Below are 15,098 nucleotides of genomic sequence, written 5' to 3' on the forward strand. Positions count from 1 at the left end.
CTAATCACTTTAATAATAAAAATAACCATGTTGATTAAATTTTTTTTAATAGCGTTTCGAATTTACGTATCGGCAAAGTTAAAAAAGCGGACAGTGATCCTGCAGATCTATCAAAACAAGCTAAGCGATGCGGTTTAAGATTATACCATATAAACGAAATTCTCGAAATATTTTGTCGCATAGCTCTTATAAATTAGATTATTCACTTTTAAAAATTTTTTCATCGCACTTCTGATGATCATCAAAATTCTTAAGGTATTTCCTAATATCGTAGAAAGTTTAAATTTGATATGTAAGTTAATACACAAACAAAATAAAATATAAAACTAGTAAATTTTAGCTCACAGCGCCTTACACTTTTCGTTTGTACAGGAACTCTATATATTGTATCACAGTAAATTTTTCACCATACGCCCATTTGAATGTAGTGAAATGACAAAGGTTGCTTTGTTTTGGCTATTTTTGACTAAGGTGTAGATAGGCCTAGTAGAGTTAGGACGTGTAGAGTTACCCCGAGAACCCCCCCTAGGTGTTGGAGGCCCACATAGGCGGGCCGACCGTCAGGGCGTTAGGGTACCGCTGGTTTTTTAATGGGTAAGCCCGGTGGACCTGGGCGCTAGGCGTTGAGGAAACCGGGGAGTCCCACACACCCCCTTACTTTCCATCACGTGGGGGTAGCGCGTCCAGCGTTTTTCGAGCGATAAAAAAAGGACGTGTAAAGTTAGTGGGTTGGAATCTCTGCATGTTTATCTGATAACTTTTTGACAGTGCGAGTAGTATTGTATCATCTTTTAGACATTTTACATGAAAATGTTTTTGGTTATGTATATTAACTTGATGGTAATACTCTAGTTACACATATTAATATTAAATTTCACTGATGAACATTTTGTTGGTCCTCCATATATTACTCTGCAACAACAGCCTGTAAATTCCCACTGCTGGGCTAAAGGCCTCCTCTCCCTTTGAGGAGAAGGTATGGAACATATTCCACTACGCTGTTCCAATGCGGGTTGGTGGAAGACACATGTGGCAGAATTTCTACGAAATTTGTCACATGCAGGTTTCCTCACGATGTTTTCCTTCACCGATGAGCACGAGATGAATTATAAAGACAAATTAAGCACATGAATCAGCGGTGCTTGCCTGGGTCGAACCCGCAATCATCGTCTAAGATGCACGCGTTCTAACCACTGGGCTATCTCGACTACACTTTCATATATCATATAATCGGGTTAGAAAGTTTAGTAGCACGATATGTTGTTGAATTAGAAATGAAAAATAAGTATTTTTCAGACAAAGCAGTGTAGAATGGGCGTGCTGTATGACGGGGTCATTGGTCGCGACCTTTAGCCAGTGCCGCACCGGCTGTACTCCCGTTATTGTATTCATAAATCAACACTAATCGCACTATTTTTTAAATAGCCATGATATTCTTAGTAGTCTGCTGCAAGAAATATTGACTATCCCTTCATATAAATCAAATAATAAGCTCCAAACCTTCTCCTCAAAGGGATAGGACGCCTTAACGCAACAGTTGGTAACTTACAGACAGTATTACTGTCATCAAGTCAATTTCAAAGTCAAAAACCTTTATTCAAAATAGAAGTGCTTACACTTTCTTATTGATTGTCGAAAATCTACTACCGGTTCTTAATATGATACTTCAGACCTGAGAAGAACCGGCGAAAGAAACTCAGCGGGATTTTTTTTTATCGTGTAAATTTACAATTTACAGTAATAAACATATTCTTGTTATTTGAAACAGCCTGGAGGCGATCATCTCATTCCCAAGGTGTGCAGTTAACTAGAAAGTCATTAGTGCTGTAATATCCTTTAGCACACAAACGCTCTTTAACGATTCTTTTAAATTTTATAATTGAATATTTGATGAACGTTTTCTGGGATCCATGTTGTAAAAACGTATACATTGCCCCAAAACAAAGTTACTAACCCTGTCCACATCAGTCAAAAATCTAATCTTTTTTTATCGCATAGGCCGCAGAGCTGAGTCTATTCGCCAATTTACTTATATGGGTGCCCCATTGGAGCTTAGAGTCTATTGTCATACCAAGGAACTCTGTTGACTCTAATACATCTAATGCTTCCCCGTTTAAAAGTACATTCGTTTTGACAACCCTTACATTGGGAGTAGTAAATTTAATACATTTTGTCTTTTTACTATTTAACATTAAATTATTGACACTAAACCAATGTACTATTTCCGAGAGAGCATTGTTCACATCGTCATACATTAAAAGACGTCTTTTTATTTAAAAAATTAAAGAAGTATCGTCAGCAAACAATACTATCTCGAGTTTATCACCTAAGAGATGTGGTAGGTCATTTATATAAACAAGGAAGAGAAATGGACCAAGAATTGATCCTTGAATGACCCCCACAGTAACCTGAGCCCCGGGAGATCTCTTTCCATTTACATCAACCCTCTGAATCCGATTGCTTAGATACGAAATCAGGAGACTGAGTGTAGTGTCCCTGACTCTATAATGTCGTAGCTTCCTGACCAAGGTTTCGTGTTGCACACAATCAAAGGCCTTAGATAAATCACAAAAAATCCCTAAGTTATTCTGTGACTCCTCCCAAGCCCTGTAGATATTCTTTATGAGCTCAACACCAGCGTCAGTTGTCGAGCGTCCCCTTGTAAATCCAAATTGTTTCTTGTGTAGCAACTTGTTCTTGTTAAAATGCCGATGCCAAACCTTTAAACCGAATATGTTATGTCTTGTATCCATATTTATACTAACTTTCTCAAATTCAAACTGAAATACCAAAGTACTAAGTATTGTTGTTTCGCGGTAAAGTGTGTGCGGAGTTGGTGATTAGACGGTTAACATCTCTTACATCTCGACTATCTTTGATTTTTTTCACAATTATTGATATATATTGTACAATGTTAATACAGAGCGGTGAACCTATTACGGAGAGTGTTATTAAAGAATTTTAAAGCATTTGTCTCGATTGGATTAATATGTGTTTCATGATAATGGGTAAAATTTTAAACGTCAAAACTTTTAAAAAGAACTGAGATGGCCCAGTGGTTAGAACGCGTGCATCTTAATCGATGATTTCGGGTTCAAACCCAGGCAAGCACCACTATATATATATATATGCTTAATTTGTGTTTATAATTCATCTCGTGCTCGGCGGTGAAGAAAAACATCGAAATAAAACTAGTTTAAACGGATTTTAATACCGTATATTAATTATTTTTAACATCCCGACGTTTCGAGCACTTTACAGCGTTCGTGGTCACGGGTAGACTACCTACCACCTACCACCGTGGTCTACCCGTGACCACGATACGGATTTTAATCGCGTATATTAATTATTTTTAACATCCCGACGTTTCGAGCACTTTACAGCGTTCACACGCGTAGACGGGTAGTCTACCCGTGACCACGATTAAAATCCGTTTAAACTAGTTTCAATGTGTAATAATCGCGAAAATTTAAGACAACATTAAGAAAAACATCGTTAGGATACCTGCATGTGTCTAATTTCATCGAAATTCTGCCACATGTGCATTCCACCAACCCGCATTGGAGCCGGTGGTGGAATATTGTTCCAACCCTCTCCTTAATGAAAAAGGAGGCCTTAGCCCGCCAGTGGGTAATTTACAGGCTGTTACTTCATTTTCCTTTTTATAAACATTTAAATGTCAAATCGAATGTCAACTGAGAGGAGTCGGTGCGCGAGTGTGTGTGTGGTTCTCTATGGTTTTGATTGTATGTGGTTTTTACGATAGTAACCTAAATAAAGTCTGCGTTCAGAACAATTAACAAAAATGCAAAAGATTAACGTGATTTTTAAAGCACAGGAGTGTAACATCTGTATTTTGGGCGGCTACTTTAAATATATTTTAAGGAAAATTCAATAAATGGATCGTGAAAATACTGGTGAACTCATGACCTGAAATAAGCTAAACACTGTACTTAGACGTAAATCGTATTGAATGTCTTAGATAACCCAATAAAAATATACGTAAAACATTTAAGAAGCAAAGATTATTTTTAGTGGTATTATAACCCTGACAGCAATGGGAATAACACTGCACGGGCTATCTTTGTCTAATCCAGTTAACATCGGCCTCTATGGTTCTACTGATTTCCTTTCTTTCCGAACATTTTTAATAAAACGAGGGAGCGGGGAGGGATCTAGTTAAATTGGTATTTTATATATGGGTCGGGTCAACTATACCAATTACGTGTACTATTAGCATTTAGCTTTAAGGCGATTTTTTAATCTAATGGTATGAAGGAGTTTTGATAATATGAATTGTTTGAACGGTGTAATTTATTGTAAACTAGTGATCTATTTCGATTTTCAAATGCAGTTTTCTTTATAAAAATATTATTTTGTGTTCTAAATTCAAATTACAGTCATATTATTTTAAAGACAAATCTTTTATAACATGTTTCACCTTATTGTTAAGCCGAGATGGTCCAGTGGTTAGAACACGTACCCACAATCATCGGTTAAGATACCGATGACTGTGGGTTCAAATACAGGCAAGCACCACTGAATTTTTTTTCACCAACTTTTATTTCTCGCGTAGAATTAATTACGATTTACATTTCATTACATTTTAATTATAATATTAGTTAAATTAATAATCGTGTAAATTTTTTTTTTGAAATATATAATATATATTAAAATTAAATGATAAAATCTTAATTAAAATATAAGTTAAAACATTTTAGTTATTTCTCATGCAAGCAGGTGAAGGCCTCCTCCAGACTTCTCCATTTGCCTCTTTTTGCCTCAAGAATAAAGAATACTCTTTAGAAAAAGCCTGTTTTGAGCTCGGGTTCCAACACAGACACTAATTATTCTGAAAAACTGCATTTTAAATCTGTTTATTTAAAAAGAGCAGTTATGCGATTTTGTGTTCGATTCTACTCGCGGGGCTGTTTTTCGAAACGATGGTTCTGTATTATATTCACGATTCAAAAACGCTTCATTGCAAAGTTTATTTTAATAAAATTGATTTGATTTAAGACACTAGAAAGATAACGTCCAACTTTAAAAGTAGAGACTACTTTTGAATATCGAATACATTCTACTGACCCGATTTGAGTGTACTCAAGTTCTAGAATATTCTGGAATTCAACCTTACAAATTAGCAAGGAGGTCGATTAAAAATAAATCAAACTACGTACCAAGTATTTCCAATTGTGGGCCATACGTTTCTAGCATAATTTCTTTCCCGTTACTGCTGTGTTCCCCCTTCATCTTGATACACTAAAATATTGCAATTATGATAATAATAAAGGATGGTTTAATTCGACAGAGGACTAGAAAGCTAATGAACAATGAATTGATAGAATTGTTTTCAATTAACATCTTTCGAAAACATTTGCGATAAGATAATGAAGTGCCACTTGGATGTCTCAAGGTACTCAATGGTGTTTGTTCTGATTGAAAGATTGATTAAAATTAAAGGTGTTGCTTTCAATGGAAAACAAAATCGAGGCCATCGAGAAGGTTTTCCAAGTCTTTTCCATACATTGGTGACGTTTCAAACAGTCCTGAAATATGAATTTTTAGGTTTAAAGATTATTTACTCTCATAAAGAAAATTACATCACTTATTTGAATCAAACTCTAATTACTTTATTCAACGTAGAATCATTACATAGTACAGAGTTTAAATTGACACTCAATTAGAATTAATTGAGTGTCAAATTAAACTCTACCACCGTTTCGGAAAAAGGAACACCCTGACCTGAATAGAACCGGCGAAAGAAACTCAGCGGGTCTTTTTTTGTCAAGTGAATAATACAAACAATTAACACACATTCGCTGTCGTACTTAGATTTATCACTGGAGATAATAAAACAAATCATCAAATAATATATAACAAAAATCACTACGATTTCAAAACTTCAATTATTCCATTTAACATGAGTATGTTAAATGGAATAACAGAAGTTTTTGTAATAATATAATGAGACAGTTGTTTTTTAAATATCTTTACTAATAGTACTTATGGAAATCAAATATTTAATCCATAAACAATATATCTTGACATTTTTTTTAAATACGTCTTAGACTATGCCATTTATGTCAAACGCCGGTCCGCTCATCACAAGCTATGGTCACCTGCTTCGATCTAAAAGGTCAGGGAAAGACCAAACGAGATGCGGTCAGCTGCGAATAATTCGATAAGTGACACTATTATGTGAAATGTGACCCAATGTTACTAAAAGGACAATCGTTATCGAATCAGTCGCTCGAGTATCTATTCTAAAACACGATACCAAACACTATTTATTATCATTACATAGTATAAAACAAAGTTGCTTACCGTTGTCCCTATATACATAGCTTATATCTTTAAAATTACGCAACGGATTTTGATGAAGTTTTTTTAATAGATGGAGTGATTCGAGAATGTTTTTGTAGGTGTAAAGAAATATGAAAAAAATTGTAGCATATTTAGTATCAGCATTGCACGCGTGCGAAGCCGGGGCGAGCCGCTAGTACATCAATAAACATAGATATAAATTACATAGAAGAAACATTTACAAGATGCGGTATTAAATCATACAGTGATCTCTTCCAGGCAACCGTGAGTTAATAGAATAGTACCGTAAGGGGTAATGGTAATAATTTAAAATCTTTGTAAACTAATTGTAATTTAAAATTTAGAGTAAGCTTTAAATAAATTAATATACAGATACACATACTATTTATATATACAACAACAACAGCCTGTCAATCACCCGTTGCTGAGCTAAGGCCCCCTCTTCCTTTTGAAGAGAAAGTTTGGAGCATATTCCACCACACTGTTCCAATGCGGGTTGGCGGATTCACATGTGGCAGAATTGCGTCAAAATTAGACACACGCAGGTTTTCTTACCATGTTTTCACAATATGTGTGTCAAAATATATGGAGTCGAGATGGCCCAGTGGTAAGAACGCGTGCATCTTAATCGATGATTGCGGGTTCAAACCCAGGAAAGCACCGCTGATTCGTGTGCTTAATTTGTCTTTATAATTCATCTCGTGCTTAGCGGTGAAGGAAAACATCGTGAGGAAACCTGCATGTGACAAATTTCATAGAAATTATGCCACATGTGTATTCCACAAACCCGCATTGGAACAGCGTGGTGGAATATGTTCCAAAAACCTTCTCCTCAAAGGGAGAGGAGGCCCAGCAGTGGGAATTTACAGGCTGTTGTTGTTGTTGTTTGGAATAAAAGGTTTCGAGTTTATTCCAACAAGCTTCTCCAAAGTGGGTTTAGAATATACACACATACACACATGCAGGGTACCTCTAGATCGTTTCCTACACCACTACCTACTAAAATACATCAACATATAAAGATAAATATAATCGCTCATTGTATACACAATTATTGTCAGTAAGGAATGCGACCAAGTACTGTATCTCTGGTGTCTTTAATTGCGTAATTCAGATGTTAATTGTATGGCATCTACCAAGATGTGCTAATTGTCTAATCGCTACTACGTACGTGTATGAAGTGAAGTCAAAGTCAGTATCTTTATTAAATATAGAAGCGTTAAACTCGTATTTTTACTGTCAAAAATTTACTACCGTTTTGGAAAAAAACACTTCAGACCTGAGAAGAACTGGGGGAAGAAACTCAGCGGTTTTTCTAACACATGCGATCTTTTTATTCCCAAAGTGTGCAATCGTCTAAAATTTATTTGTTTTACAATATCCTTTAGTATACAAGCGTTCCTTAACTTTTGAATTCTACAAGTGATTTGATTTGATTCTTGTTTATGTTCTCATAGTATTTACTGTACTGTTATGTATATTTGACATAAAATCCGTTGTTCCTCATTTATTAAAAGAGGTAAGCATGCAAGGTTAGATTCGTGTTAGATTTGCTAAAGATCATTTTACTGTTATTGTTGTTTATATAAGCTCGAAAGCGCTTTTTCTTTGGCTGAAGGACATTGAGAATTAGATTATACTTATTTGGCTAAAATCTTTAGTTTTACAGTGTGGAAAGAATTATTAAAAGTAATTGTCATTCGGTTCTGTGTTTTCAGTATTTATAAATAACAAATAAGCATACTTTCTCATATATGCTAACTATATAAATACATAAATATAAACTTTTTTTTTCATATTCAACAATTTTATTAAACTTTACAATTAAATATTTCCTTAATTAAAAATTTACCATTTAAGGCGACACTAGCTATCCTTCAAACGAGTAAGATGTAGCATAAGACATACCATTGAGAGAAATAAAAGGCGAAAGAACGAATTTATCTCATTTAATCACTCATTCGTTCTTTCGAAAAGAGTTAAGGTTTTACTAAGCTATATTTGAACGACACAGAATAGACTTAGTGTGAATGTACGGGGAGTAATTTCGTAACGAAACGATATAGCGAGTTCCGTCACACAATTGTGAATGAGGATGTATGTATCTTCATGTGCTAGATTCTAGGTTATGGTTGTCAACAGAGAAAAAAAAACATAAAACTTAAAACTAACTATTTGTTTTTGAACCAAATGACAGATTAAGTGATTTAAGTATAGTTCGACACAACTTAGATGTAGCATCGGCGAATCGTAAAACCAATCACATCCGAATTAAGTACGCTATCCCAAATTATCAATATTTATTTCTTATGTGAATATGATCTTTACACAAACGTATAAACTTGTAATTGACGAATATTGGTCATATGATATGACCAATATTCGTCAATTTGACACGTCGATTTACATGCACTTGCTTTCTCAGGTTGAACCGACGCGAGAATCTATAGCGACGAGTAGCGTCGAATGGAGCTATTTCTATTGATTGTAGAAATCGACAGTAATCGGTTTTATTGAATTTGCCTATTCTACATCTAAGTTGTGTCGTATTATACAACATGTTTGGTAGCGGGAAGTAGCCAATAGCAAGACTTTTTATTTAAACCATATGTTCCTTCGTCGTGGCAAAAGAAAATCAAACATATATCTACTATAACAAACCTGAATATTCGTTGTAAGAAATTTTTCCTGTGCTAATTTACATTCATAATTCAGGTTATGCTGAGCAGTAAAAACATCGTTATTAAACCTTAATGTCTGGGATTAAATTTATTGTCTTGTGAATGTAATAACCCAACGTCTCTACGTTAGGTACTGTGGTGAAATATAATGATAAATATTAAATAATAAATAAAAATTTTAACAAAAAGAAAAACCGACTTCAAACAAAACACCATTTTCAACCGACTTCCAAAAGGTTATCAATTCGTCTGTATTTTTTTTTTATGTTTGTTACCTCATAACTTTTCACTGGGTGGACCGATTTTGATATTTTTTTTTGTTTGAAAGGTAGTGCTTCCCGTGGGGTCCCATTTTTTTTTATTTTTTTCCGATGATGGTATCCATATGAAAACGACATAAGTCTTAAATTTGCATTATGTATATGCGCGACAAATAGGTGAATAACTGAAAATCACGTTAACCAATTTTGATAATTCTTTTTTTATTATAAAATATATACTTCAAGGGTAATTTGGTGAAAGTTTGGTAAGGTTCTGAGCATAGCATCCATGACAAAGTAACGGAACGGAAGGGAACGTAACTATTCTGACGAGCACGTTAGCGATACTCGGTCGAATCTTTTATTTATAGGTTATTTGGATGTTTAAGTCGCCTTCCATAATGTGGGTATGTTTAAATAATTATCATAATCGAATATTATAATCAACTAGCTACCCACCCCGGCTTCGCACGGGTGCAATACTGATACTAATAAATATACTACAGAATTTGTTTATTTACGATATCACATTGCAAATTTCTAAAATTGTCTGTGTTTCTTTACTATATTGTTCATGTATTATATACACAAACCTTTCCCTTGAATTAAACTTTCTATTAAAAAAAACCGAAGCAAAATCCGTTGCGTAGTTTTAAAGATATAGGGACAGAGAAAGCGACTTTGTTTTATACTATGTAGTGATGGAACTCCTAAACGGCTTACAGTTAGGGTGCGTTTTGGGGCAGAATTTCTTACTGTCTTTAATCAAATTTTGTGCATATGATGTGATGCCATATGATGTACGACATATATTAGCTGTTTTGCAAAGTTTTTTTACTGAGGTCGATTACAGCTCTTTCGAGGGTACCTTGTAGTTTATGCCGCATGACGTGTTAAAGCCGCATTTTCGAAAGTCTATATTTGCTTTATTCGAAAGTTTCTTTTGAAATTGTCACCGAAGTAGTTTCTGATTACTATAAACGGCACGCTTAATCTTTCCATATTAAGAAGAAATAGTTAGTCTACATCAGCTTCACTTAAAATCAAAAAATAAATAAAATTTTAACAAAAAGAAAAACCGACTTCAAACAAAATACTTATAATCGACTTTTAAGTAGTCTAATATTTTTCATTTCATTCTATTTAGGAGGACTCTAAAAATATGTTGAATACGCAATTATTTTTATTACTTTTTAGTACATATTCATTTGTTTTAAGATAGTGTTTTGTTTGAAGTCGGTTTTTTTTTTTGTTAAAATTTTATTTATAAAACAAATGAATATGCACTAAAAAGTATTAAAAATAATTGCGTATTCAACATATTTTTTAAAGTCCTCCTAAGTAAAATGAAATGAAAAATATTAGACTACTTAAAAGTCGATTTACGATTATATAACGTAGTTATAGTTATTGTTATATTTGGAGCCGGTAAATAGCCGGTATAAGATGATCCTGTGGTTAGGTAGAATATAAGTTACTTTCTTTTCTTCCGCCAGTCTTAGCCGTGGTTGACGGGCATACTCAAGTCGGCCTCGTTGCCCAGGGTGCACCAAAGAAGGTGATTGGCATGCACCCGGCAAAGGTCGTTTGGACATTCTCCACATTTTTTGACTTATATTTAGCTCATAATATATTCAGCTGGGGAAACCCTTTTAATTATGAACTAAGCTAGGAGTCTGTACTCTTTTACATATAAAATCAGTACGTATGACTACAAACTATTCTTACATATTAGGAAACACAAAAATGGACCGAAAAGAATACCTATACATCAATCGGTTTTCTTTATAGGAAAACTTTGACACAGTATTTAAACACTTTCCTGTTGTGTTTTGTCAAAGAACTGTTTGAAATTAAAACAAAAATATATCTTATTGTTTGACTTTTGTTCCATGTCGTAATAGATTTTATATCAGCTCCTACTAAATTTCGTTCAGTCAAGCATGATTTAATAGCTTTTACGTTTATTAATGGAGTGTCATTGAAACATCACAGTGTTTGTTTTGATTCAAATTAACGCTATGGGAGTTTCCCATAGTGTTCATTATTGTATACCTCGCAACGTGACGCGTGTGGATGTGGTCTTCTCTTGAAACGTCACATGTGACAGCCTGTAAATATCCCACTGCTGGGCTCTCCCTTTGAGGAGAAGGTTTGGAACATATTCCATCACGTAGTTCCAATGCGGGTTGTTGTGGAATACATATGTGGCAGAAATTCCATTAATTTACACATATGCAGGTTTCTTCACGATGGTTTCCTTAACCGCCGAGGAAGAGATGAATTTAAACACAAATTAGGGACAAGAATATTCAGTGGTGCTTGCCTGGGTTTGAACCCGCATTCATCGCTTAAGATGCATGCCTTCTAACCAATGGGCCATCTCGATTTTCCGCAGCAATATATCACGCAACTAGTAAAATATCTATAAATCAAGGATATATTCAAAAGTTGAGATATATTTTCAAATATTAAAATATCGCGAAAGGACAAAACAAGGAAACAAGAACTATGAAGAAGATCCAGAGCCGGATTAACCACGTAACAACAGTTGTTATTGCTTTATACCCCACGCGAAGAAGGGGCCCGCGCTAAAGAGGACTCCGCGCGAAAGAGAGCCCCGCATTTTAAACACTCATCTATATGTGAGTGCAATTATTTGAAATATTTTTCATGAATCAGTTTTTAGTTGTTAGTTTGGTAGAAACCTAATGTTTGGGTTTTTATACTTTTTCAGACCTTAGCAAGGTTCATAATATACTTTTAATTACCAAAAAAACTTAATCTAAATTTAATTGTTTTTTTAAGACTTTAACTTAAGAACCCATTGCAAACCAATTACTATTTAGAAGATATTGCTTGAGGCCCCGCGCTTGTTTAACTTCGCGCTGAGAAGATCCATTAGAGCCCAAAAAAATCCTATCCATTAATTTTTTCATTACAACAATGAATCCATCGGCATCCACTTCTAAGAATAATATATTTAGGGTTTGCAATTAACATAATTCACACGGAACATCATTTCTCCGAACAAATACTATTAGCTTAACCATGATATAAAAATAGGCTCAGAAATGAATTTGTACGTCACGGCCTGTACTGTTTATTGCTTCGCCGACAACCCTAAATATAAAACATCTGAGGATCGTGAACGCAATAATGCGAATACAATGGTCAGACGCTGATATGAGGCAGGTCGTCTCGTGTAAATAATAACGTGGGGATTAGGCTATTTGACAACGACAAAAATAAAGTATCAATATTTGTAATAAGTATATATTAAGAATGTTGTCTTAAATTTTCGCGATTATTACATATTGAAATAAAACTAGTTATAACGGATTTGAATCGCGTATATTAATTATTTTTGACATTCCGACGTTTCGAGCACTTTACAGCGTTCGTGGTCACGGGTAGACTAAGGTGGCATTTGTCTATTTGAAGAACAAAGGAAATATTATTTACAACTACCGCCACCGATTTCTCAATTGGTATCTTGAGTAACGTTCTGGTTGCACGCAGAAGGCACTGACTGTATCTTTAGGTCTTGCAGTCTGTTGGATTTGGGATTTTTTAATAAGTGGATCCCAGGTGTTAGAAAGTCTTCAACCATGTTCTCTATTGAAGTTCGTTTGTTTTTGAATTTCAATAGCCTCGCGTATCATTCTAGGAATGAATCTGTGTTCTTTAGTGAGGATCTGTGGTTTATCAAATCGAATAAAATGGTTAGGTTTATCCAGAGCATGTTAAGAATATATTAAGAATTTAAAAATGTTTATTTATTTACGAACGTTGAAAATAATCATTAATTCATTCAAAGATCCATACATAAAAATGCAAATTTCAAACGTTTGTCACCTGACACAAAACGCTCCTGATTGGTCGGGTTTATGATGACGTCACTTGCTTGTTTACCTCGTTTGCCTACTGTATGTGGATTATATGTATCACAGATTACAATACAGGCAGTGACTTCATCGACCCCATTGGTAGCGCGATATTGTCCAAGTAGCGTTTTGTACGCTATTAAAATATAGAATTTTTGTACTAGAAATAAAAAAAAAAACAAATTTTACTGCGTTTCTTAACTTCTTCTAAATAATATAAAAAACGATATAAAAAAATCAGTCATATAGCCTAGACCTGTATATTTTTATTAATCTTCGTTCAGTGTCAATTTTTAAAATAATTACTATCATCGCCACAACTTACTATATAGGTTTTTCTTTGTCTAATTATACGAAGATGTTATTAAAAAACAAAGCGTGTAATTACAAAGGCACGTTATGTAATTAATTGATTAATTCTTGTAATTAGCCTGCTACTAAAATTGTTATTAAAACAGTCCGCGATATAAATCAATGATAAACTTCATACTTATTTTATAAAGTTTTTTCCTTCAAATGGATTAAAAATGATGTATGTCAAAAACCCGCCAAATACTCCCGCCTTTATTTATAACACAGATAACATATCCTAAGTTCATTTTAAGAATAAGCTGTCATGAGTTTTGAAGTTTGATAGCATATTTGAATTATAGATACAAAATATATAAATTAATGAGGCAATAAAATTCTAAAATTGAGGCTGTTACTACTGTTATGTTAAAGTTCAATCCTAGGGCTCACAGTTCTGAATTTTTAAAGTTAATTCGGTATTGATTAGTCATTTTCGCTATTTTTAATTCATATTTGACCTACATTATTCCGATATATTGTGGTTTATTTATTAAAAGATAGTTACAATGGTGCTATATTTTAGATTTACTAAAGATGTTAAAAATGTTATTTAAGACATTCATTCGTTGCACTCGGATTGAGCAGTTTGGTGGTGCTTTTTCTTCTTGTTTGTTATTGTTTTCTGATATTAAAAGGCTAGTAAGCTCATTGAATATATATTATTAATTTAAAATATGTTTAATGAGTTTACTAAAAATATATGGATAACAAACAAATAAATCTTTTTTATTAATGTTGACCCAGTGCAACCGTACATTTTCCAGAATAAATAGTAATTTAATTATATTCGAATAGATGAAGTACCAATTTCCATTTTCACACAGTTACAAAAAGCGTGTTGATTTGTTCGTAAGAGAGACTTAGTGACTAATGGATCTGAATGAAAACGATCTGTGATCGAAACAGTTAAATAAAAACATTCCAGTAAACGATAAAAAAAATGTTTGCAAACAGTTCAATAAAAAATATAAACACTTAAAAATATAAATAAAATATCTGTAAAAAAAATTACTTGACAGCGCCATCTAGTTGCATATTGACGAACTTATTGGCTGCTTACGGTATGTCCAACTTTTAATATATAAATAAGTTTACTAAAACTGTCAACAGATGGCGCTACATGTAACGATGGTAATTGTTAATAACAATTATTAATCGCCAGTTTTATATTTTTAATTACAAAATGATAATAAGTATAATTAAGAAATTAAAAGAATCAACACATTAATTGTAGGACACAATGAAATTACTTGATAATTAAAATCTCCTGAATTTGATTTAGCCTTCTCCTAATTACCCGTTATTAGAAATTTATTTCCTTTTGATCTTGGTTACAATTGATGTTACTTAAGTGACAACACACTGATTCTAAATAAAGAAATATTTATTAAAATATTTACTTTTTTACAGATCTTTACATTATTTCGCTTTCTACTTAAATTTTCATTGAGCTAATTATCTAACTAGAAATTTGTAACATCGTGTAAGTTATTAACAAGCAAAGTAATTAAATCAGCAGATTCTCTCCCAATAATTGTAATACCTTTACACTCAGAAAACGCACTGTAGATTTGTCAATAAAGTATTCAATT

This window comes from Vanessa cardui, chromosome 9, assembly GCF_905220365.1.
Source record: "Vanessa cardui chromosome 9, ilVanCard2.1, whole genome shotgun sequence".
NCBI classification, from domain to species: Eukaryota; Metazoa; Arthropoda; class Insecta; order Lepidoptera; family Nymphalidae; genus Vanessa; species Vanessa cardui.